This window comes from Elephantulus edwardii, unplaced genomic scaffold (assembly GCF_000299155.1).
Source record: "Elephantulus edwardii isolate Elephantulus edwardi_28Jun2011 unplaced genomic scaffold, EleEdw1.0 scaffold00158, whole genome shotgun sequence".
In the NCBI taxonomy this organism is placed as follows: domain Eukaryota; kingdom Metazoa; phylum Chordata; class Mammalia; order Macroscelidea; family Macroscelididae; genus Elephantulus; species Elephantulus edwardii.
Window position 1 is genome coordinate 4,825,258 of NW_006399908.1, and position 7,701 is coordinate 4,832,958.

At 37.1% G+C, this 7,701-nt stretch overlaps 1 pseudogene; it reads left to right on the forward strand.

Annotated features, from left to right (window-relative positions):
* LOC102850072 overlaps positions 1–6,302 on the forward strand; it is a 9,567-nt pseudogene extending 3,265 nt beyond the window's left edge.
* The last annotated feature ends 1,399 nt before the right edge of the window (positions 6,303–7,701 follow it).

The window sequence follows — 7,701 nt, forward strand, 5'->3', positions numbered from 1 at the left end:
GTGGCTTCCCTTTTTATCCTGTTGGAGAAGTTTTTGGATGTGCATAGGGATTTGAGTCTTAGAAGATCCCATTCATCTACTTTATCTTCTCCTGGTTGTAGATGTAACCATCTTCTGTGGCCTGAAATGATAAGTGAAGAACTCACATCTTCAGAGGACTGACTATTGTATAATTCCTAAATTGTATGTAGCAAATACAATTTTTCATTGACATTTTTCGTTTCTCAATCCACTTATGGAAGCTCTGGGGGCTTAGTAGTAAGAAGCTGTGCTGCAATCTCAAAGGCATGAAATTTGAATCCACTAGTTGCTTCATAGGAGAAAGACAAGTAATTTCCTCCCATGTGATTTACTGCCTTTGAAAACCCACCGGAGGGTTAGCTATGAATTGGTTCCACTCAGTGACACACAACAACAGCAGCAAGCCCTATTAAAGGAGCTCTGGTGACCTAGTGGTAAGAGGCTGCACCGCAATTTCAAAGGCACACAGTTCAAATCCACCAGCTGCTCCATTGGGGGAGAAGGGTGGACAGTCTCCTTCTGTGTGATTAACTGCCTCTGAAAACCCACTAGAGCATAATCTGAGAGTCAGTTTCAACTTGATAGCACACAGCAACAAGCCCTAATAATTAGTTGTTGTTAAATGCTGTTGAGTCGCAGGCGACTCAAAGCAACGCTATCAAGAAGAGTCCTCGATGCTTGGGTGCCTTTCATCCTCTCTCCAGGTTCATAGGGTTTCCGGAGGCAAGCTATTTTGGAAGTGGATGCCACTCCTCCTTCCAAGCTTGTTTTAATCGGGGAGCTCCACCTCACTCTCAGTCCGCATTGGGTAACCAGCCATCAACGCATTTGACACATCAGTGTCACAGTGTTCAGTCTCACAGCAACCACAAGTTACCACTGTACGGCAACTTGTACACCAGGGCTATACGACTTAGAGGAATGTCTGAACAAAAACAATGAAAGACACGCCTGAGGGCTGCAGATTAAAAGTCACCCACCTTTGGCTTGGTAGTATCACCTTCTGTCCACTGGGCCAGCTGATCTCTCTCTCTATGTTGATGTTATGGTTGTTAAATGCCATCGAGTCTCAGGCGACTCATAGAGTCCTCAATGCTAATAATTAGTACTGTGAAAACATAAACTTAGTAACCTAACAGTTTTTAAAAGACTAGTGATTTAAAATGGATAAATCTCCATTGGCACAAATATCTCCCAAAGTGACAGTTAGTGTGACCTATGACAGAGAAACCTTAAATAGTAAAATGTTGATTGAGGTTGTTGGTGCTATGTGTGTCTATGTATACTTACAAGTAACCAGTGAGAGAGACATGTAACTCAGGAAATTGGTTAGTTGACCAGTAGTTTTAAGATAAGAAAACATGGTACATTTAATATTCACTTCTGCTAGCTAGCATCTGGATGGTGGTCTCCTTTTGATGGCAGTCACATAAGGGAAGTTTTTGGGGTTGTGTTTGATCTGTGCTACTATTCTTTCCTGTTCTCCCCAAAAGTGGGTGGCTCTTGAGCCTTTGACCAAGGGTGGAGGCCTGCTAGAGGGTGTAGCTTTGAAATCCTGTAGGGTTTGAGGACCAAGGTCCAAGGGCCAAATTTATTAATTTTAGAATGAATATTCTTTAAAAGACACAGCAATCGCTTGTCTAATTGCTGTACTGGAAAACTTGGAGTTGCTATGATGCTGAACATTGTTCCATTGTTGTGTCAAATACCATAATGTTATCCATTATGTACAATGTTTGGATGAGGCTTCAGATTGATTCAAGCTCGGAATCAGGAGTGGCATCCACTTCCTAAACTAGATGGCTCTGAAAACTCTACAGACTCTTTAAACTCTATCAATGTACAGAAATGATGTTAGCTATAGAACAGAATTCTGGTCTTTTGCACTCAGTCGTTTTCAACTCAACAACACTTCACCACTGTTAACTGAGACTATATCTGGAGGAACACTTTTCCACTTTACACATCACTCTTTGTCGATGTTCTGTATGAAATAACCTGGGTTCTCTGTGATGTTGAACCTTGTGCAATTGGGGTACCAAATACCATAAATGTTTCCCATTGTGGACAGTGTTTTCTCAGTTGTAAAATGTATTTGGAAGCAGAAGTGGCACCCATTTCCTAAACCACATGCCTCTAGAAACTCTATGAATTTGGAGAAATGATGATAGTTTTGGGAAAGCTTTAAGTCTTTTGTTCACAAAGTTGTTATGAGTCATGCTCAACTCCATGGCAATTAACAACAACAACAACATCCGGGAGTAAAGTATATTCTTCCACTCATTTAGAAGGCCTTTTATATTTTATAGTAAAATTATTTAATTTTCTTTATAAAAGCTTTTGTGTCTCTATGTGTGTTTATTCCTAACTATTTCATCGTGTGACTGGTATTATTTTAATTTCCTTTTCTAGGTTCTTTTTGTTGCTATGGAGAAACCTAACCATTTATCTATGTTGATTTTTTCATCCTGCCGCTGTGTTGAATTGTTCTACTAGTTTCAGCAGTTTTCATGGTGAATCTCAGGTTTTCTATGTATACTTATCATATTATCTGCATGTAGACATATTTTTATCTCCTTTTGGCCAAATTGATTTTTTTGTCTTTTTAAGCATTCTGATCAGAAGAGTGTTGGATTTTGTCAAAATTATTTTCTGAATATATTGAGATAATCATATAATTTTTTATGTGAGATATTACTTTGGCTATTTTTCTTATATTGAACTGTACTTGCATACCAGTTATGAATCCTACTTGATCATGATGAATTACGCTTTTGATAAGCTGGAAGATTCTAGTGTCTAGGATTTTGTTAAAGATTATTGCATATACGTTCATGAGGAATATTGTATATAGTTTTATTTTTTGGTAGTGTGAAATTGTGGTATATTCACCCAATAAAATATTATGCAGCACTCAGGAGCAATGATTTAAAAAAAAACAGCAACGACATCTAACTCAGTCTTGTAAGGACAAATACTGCATAAGACTGTTGTAGTAAAAATAGAAGGATAACTAGTAAAACATGTATGGAGACCAAGGGAGAAGGGAGAGGGGAACAAAGAAGTGAAGATGCGTAGGGGCAAAATCACAGAATTGCCCAATTTGGTGGCTGGGAGGAGAGGGTCAAGTAAATGTAAAAGATCCAATACAGACCTGAAAAGTTAAGGATAATGGTGAGAATAATCCAATGGTGATGAATTTTGCAAACCATAATGCATGGAAATGATTTTATGCAACACAATGTGAATTAGAAATAGTGTGAAACACAATTTATATGAACTTTGTACGCAAACCAACATAAAATATTTTTTAAAAAAATAAGATAGATTGAAAGAGTGACCATAAAAATGGGCTCACACATATCAGTCTTTGTGGGGATGGAGTGGGCGAGAGCAAGATTAAAATCTATGTTTAAACAGTTGCTTTCTATTAGTTAGAGTTGACTGTATTACACCTAACAACAACTAAATTGTAGAATATATCTTCATCATTGCACAGTCATGGTATTTACAGGATGAATTATAACAAAGGGTTATAGTGTAGACTTATTAGCTAATTCCTGATCAATGCTTGTTTAAATCAGAGTTACAGTAAATGGCTAATTTTCAAATTAATATTGAGATTATGGGACTTTCAATTTAAGTTTAGAAATGGAATATTATACCAACCTCATTTTATTATTTTCCTAACAATGCCATTTTTATAATATGCTCCAGAGATTAAACACTATTGTTATTTTTGCATAAAACCATAAACTCCAAATGATTCGTATTTTTGCTTATTTTGCCCATCAATACTACCTAGAATGATGCCAAGATGAGGCATAATAACTGTAAAAAATATTTAATACATAAATAAATGAATGAATCAATGAATTTTCTTTAAAATTATTTTTTTTTATTCTGTAGATTTCTCCTATTTCTAGAATTCATCTGGGACAAATGTTGCCTGATACTTTGATCAAATTATGTTTGTGGGATAATTTGAAAGACTCACACAAATTCCACCTAGAATTTCTTCCTCAACAAACCACTAATGGTTTTCTTTTCCTCTTTCTAGTTCTTTCTGGGTTTTGCTCTTAGTTAAGCAATCTTCTCTTGGGTAAAAGGGCCATTGTATTCTTAAATAGATTTGAAAAAAGTAATACACGTCATGCCTAATATAATTTTTTATCCTTTTTACAGATCTGAGTAATAATTAATATACCAGATTTACTCATTTAATGCATATAAGTCAGTGTTTCTAGTATACACAGAGTTGTGAGTCATAACCATAGGGAATTTTACAACTCCTACCTCTTAGCTCTTACTCTCCATATTTCTCATTTCCCCTTCCCAGCTCTAAGCAACTACTAATCTGTGTCCAGTTCAGAAATTTGTCTATTCTAGACATTCAGACTACTAGAATAATAGAACTCTGATTTTATGTGTATAATTATCCTCCAGGTTCATTCATATTGCTAACATTTTTCCTTTCTATACACAAATAGTAATTAATTGTATTAATTCACCACATTCTTTTTGCCCATTTATGTGTTGATATGCACTAGGATTGTTTTACCTCTTGGCTATGATAAATAATATCTCTGTAACATTTTCATACAAATTTTATGTGAGCATTGCCCATGTCAACATTAGAATGATAGTGCTATCACTCCATTATTTTCCCCGATACAAACCCCAGTACTTCGTTTCCTGAATCATTAGAATAGCATTTTAATTTAGCTTCTTATATCCATTCTCACTTTTTTGAAGTGTATTCTTGGTAGATAAGGAAAATCCTTTCAAAATTTTGAGAGGCCATAAAACTCCTACAACCTGTTCATTTTAAAAACCTAATCTGGCAGCCGCAGAGTCAGGATTTCAGCTCCTCGTGCCACCGAAGCCCACCCGACGTGCATTCCCGGTACCTTCCTCATCCAAATCTGGTATGCCTCCTTTCAAGGATCAGCTGGTTCAGAATCTTCTTAAAGAAGTTCAGACACCCAAGAATAAGATTATGGTTGTCGTGGTTGGCGCTTTTGGCATGGCCTGTGCCATCAGTATTTTAATGAAGGATTTAGCAGATGAACTTGCACTTGCTGATGTCATGGAAGATAAAATAAAGGGAGAGATGATGGATCTCCAACATCCTTTTCCTTAGAACACCAGAAATTGTGCCTGACAAAGACTACAACGTAACTGCAAATTCCAAGCTGGTTATTAACACAGCGGGAGCACGTCAGCAGGAGGATAGCTGTCTCAATTTGGCCCAGCGTAATGTGAACATCTTTAAATTTATCATTCCTAATGTTGTAAAGTACAGCACAAACTGCAAGCTACTTGTTGTTTCTAATCTTGTGGATATCCTTACCTCTGTTGCTTGGAAGATCAGTGGCTTTCCCAAAAAACTGTGTTATTGGCAGTGGATGCAAACTGGATTCAGCAAGCTTCCATTACCTACTTGGGGAGAGGCTAGGAGTTCATGCATTGAGCTGCCATGGCTGGGTCGTTAGAGAGCATGGAGACTCTAGTGTACCTGTATGGAGTGGGGTGAATGTGGCTGGTGTCTCTCTGAAAAATCTGCATCCTGAATTAGGTACTGATTCGGATAAGGAACAGTGGAAAGAGGTTCACACACAGGTGGCTGACAGTGCCTATGAGGTGATCAAACTGAAAGGCTATACCTCCTGGGCCATTGGACTGTCTGTGGCAGATCTGGCAGAAAGTATAATGAAGAATCTTAGTCAGGTACATCCAATTTCCACCATGATTAACGGTCTTTATGGAATGAATGAATGAAAGGTGATGTGTAGGGAGCCACACCTGAGAGCTCTGATCTGAGGCCTAAGTTGCTCCATGTTGTCTATGAGACACCATTTCTTGAAAGCCTGCCTGATACTATACAGGCAAGGTTGGCCCAGGGCCACTCCACCCAGCTGTGTTTCTTCCTGATAAACTGCCAGCGGTCAGGTATGCATAGCAACCCTGCTTATGCAGGTGCCCTTATAGCTTCCTATATAAGCTTTGTGAAAAGTTACAATAAATGAGACTTGATCAGACTCCTGTCTTGTCTCCATTCTCCACGTCTCTTGTCCCTTCTCATCCCTACTCTTCCTCCTTAGGTCTTTATTGAAGACCACGCAGGCTGGGGCAGTGATGTATTCCTTAGTGTTCCTTGCATCTTGGTGCAGAATGGAATCTCAGATGCAGTGAAGGTGACGCTGACTCCTGAGGAAGATGCCTGTTTGAAGGAGAGAGCAGATACACTTTGGGGAATCCAAAAAGAGCTGCAGTTTTAAAATCTTCTGTTGTAAAAACAAAACAAAACAAAACAAAACAAAAAACAAATCTTCTGTTGTACCATTTCACTGTCTAGGCTACAAAAGGAATTTAGTTGGGGGTTGTGCATGTTGTCCTTTTTATCCAGTCTGTGATTAAAGCAGTAAAATAAGACATAGGTAAAACATCCGTTTCCTAAAGCTAGACATAGGAATGGTCTATAAAACTCTACAGCTATGTCCGGATGATGGTACTTACTTTGTGTAGTTCTGAATTGGTTAGTATAAAAGAATTCCACCACATCTTAGACACTATTGCCAGTGTTGCAGGTGCTGCAGCTGCCTTTCACACTAGAATGTCTACTCTCTGTTAAATAACTTTGGCCTAGTACAAGTTCTTGTTTTAGTCACATTCTGTGTTTTAATGTACAAATCCAATATTGCATGTCTTGTACATTATTGTTCTAAAGGATTTTATTTTGTGTACTATATTTATGAGGATAAAGTATAATGAAACTGATAATATGATGTAAAATGTAAAGATCTAATTATAAGCATTGCAACAGTATCATACCAACTAAAACATGAAATAAACCATGAAAAAGGGGGAAAAACAAACCCAAACAAAACAAAAAACCTAAACCCTTTCTGTGGCCTTGTTGGGTATCATTGTATAGATTCTGACTCATAGTGAGCTCCTCTATAAGAAATCAAAATTGTATCTGATCACGCACTATCCTCATAATTTCTAATATGCTTAAGCCACTGTGGTAAGTCACTATCAATTAATTTCATTGAAGGTCTTTGTTGAACCTCTATTTTTCCAAGCATGATGTCCTTTTGTGTATGTGTGCGTGTGTGTGTGTGTGTGTGTGTGTGTGTGTTTCAGAGTTTATATAACAATAGATAATAAGAAAGCAAAGTTAACATCCTTTCCAGTGATCCAAAGTTAATAAGTAATCAACTGTAATTGCACGATTTATAACAGTTGAGGGTTGCTGCTATTTTCAAGTTTTACAGAAAGTGGGGGACCAAGATAAGGAGAAAGAAAACAAATGAAGAAGTAGCCCCAGGGACATTTTGCTTGTTAAAATCATCCCACTGGAATAATTTCTTACCCTCTTTTTAACTTGTTCCTTTGTTAGATGTAAAAATAAAGAAAAAATTCTTTCAAGAAACAGAAACCACTATGTATGTATATATATGTGTGTGTATATGTATATAAATTCAATTTGGCAGCTGCCCCTATTTATTTTGAAAAAAAATCATTTCTTTCTACATGCACAAATTATTTTAATACTTGAAGTTGTTTTTTTTATTTTTTTTGTACTTGAAGTTTTATGGTCAGACTTACAAAATAGAAAATTTTCTGGTGCACAAAATATTTACTTGAGGCTTGGAAGAGAGAGGGTGGTTTGGG